Genomic DNA, 1,253 nt, shown 5'->3' with positions numbered 1-1,253 from the left:
CACAGAGCCAGCCAGTGTCCCCACCCCAACCAGCACCTGGGACAGACTGAGCTACCCTGGGCCTGCTACCAGCCTGACCGCTGCCCGCCCAGGGACCTGCGCAGAAGCTGGGGACCTTGTGGGGAGCAGGGTATGTAAACCATCCCATCTGCATGGCTGTCCTAGGCACATGGAAGGCCCTCAGCCTCTCCAGTCCAAGTGGCCCCGTGCTTATGCATGTGTTTACACACATGTGCCCACACACCAGCACATGGACATGCATGTGTGCAAGAGACACTGCAGCCCTCTCCCAGGCTGAGGGTGGAAGGTCTGCACGGGGCCTTGGCTCTTGACTGGGACACTTGGAGCCAAGGAAGCCTGTTCATTTGGCCTCTTCGAGGCTCCCTGGCTCCCGAACAGATGGGTAGCCCTATGGTGGCGTCTGCACGGCAGACAGCAGCCCCCCGCCTGGCTGGGGAGCCACAAGCCACCTTTGTGCTGGGGAAACACAAAGCTGGGAGAATGGCCACGACACACGACACTGGGCCACACGCTTCTCTGTTCCACCTGCCCTTGTTCTGGAGCCACGCTGGCTGTGGGTCCTTGGACAGGTGTCACCAGCCCTCCCTTCAGTGTCCCTCTGCATGAGATAGTAAGAGGGGCTGCTGTAAGTCATGCCGTACAGAGCTCAGACCCGGGGGACACGCGGTACAGAGCTCAGACCCAGGGGGGACGCGGTACAGAGCTCAGACCCCGGGGGGACGCTGTACAGAGCTCAGATCCCGGGGGAACCACCTGGGTGAGGATGCCGTGTGACCCTGGACACGTGGCCCCGCCTTCACTTTCCTCATCTGTAAACAGGGTTGCTCTGTGATGGCACCTAGAGGGTGCTCACTAAGGGTCTGACGGGAGGATGGGGGCTGGCTGGTGGCCCGTCGTGCCCCTGCAGCTGTCAGCAAGGAGCTGCTGCAGTCACACACCCGAGGCTCTGCAGAGAAGGGCTGAGACCTGCATTTCCACGTCGCTGACAAGTCTCTGGAAAATAACATGTTATTCCCAACGCTGCCTCGCTGCGCCCATGCAGTTTTCACAGTAGGCAAAAGGTCCCTCTGTCATTTCCTCCGGCCGCCGCACTGATGGGGAGCAGGCGGGACTCGGGCGCCATTTCCTCCACAGCTGAGCCAGGCAGCTAAAGCCGGTGCCCGGGCGGCTCCCGCACTGGGCCCTGCTCCCCTTCCTCGGCTCCGCCGCGGCTGGCCACACCCCCGGGCGTG

The 1,253-nt window shown here is 62.6% G+C and overlaps 1 protein-coding gene across 1 annotated transcript in view; it reads left to right on the top strand.

Annotated features, from left to right (window-relative positions):
• The window catches only part of ASS1 (argininosuccinate synthase 1), a 51,868-nt gene that overhangs the window by 14,167 nt on the left and 36,448 nt on the right, over positions 1–1,253 (top strand). The window lies entirely within an intron of this gene.

This window comes from Tupaia chinensis, unplaced genomic scaffold (genome assembly GCF_000334495.1).
Source record: "Tupaia chinensis unplaced genomic scaffold, TupChi_1.0 Scaffold144168_1, whole genome shotgun sequence".
Classification (NCBI taxonomy): domain Eukaryota; kingdom Metazoa; phylum Chordata; class Mammalia; order Scandentia; family Tupaiidae; genus Tupaia; species Tupaia belangeri.
This window is presented reverse-complemented; position numbering and strand designations above follow the sequence as displayed.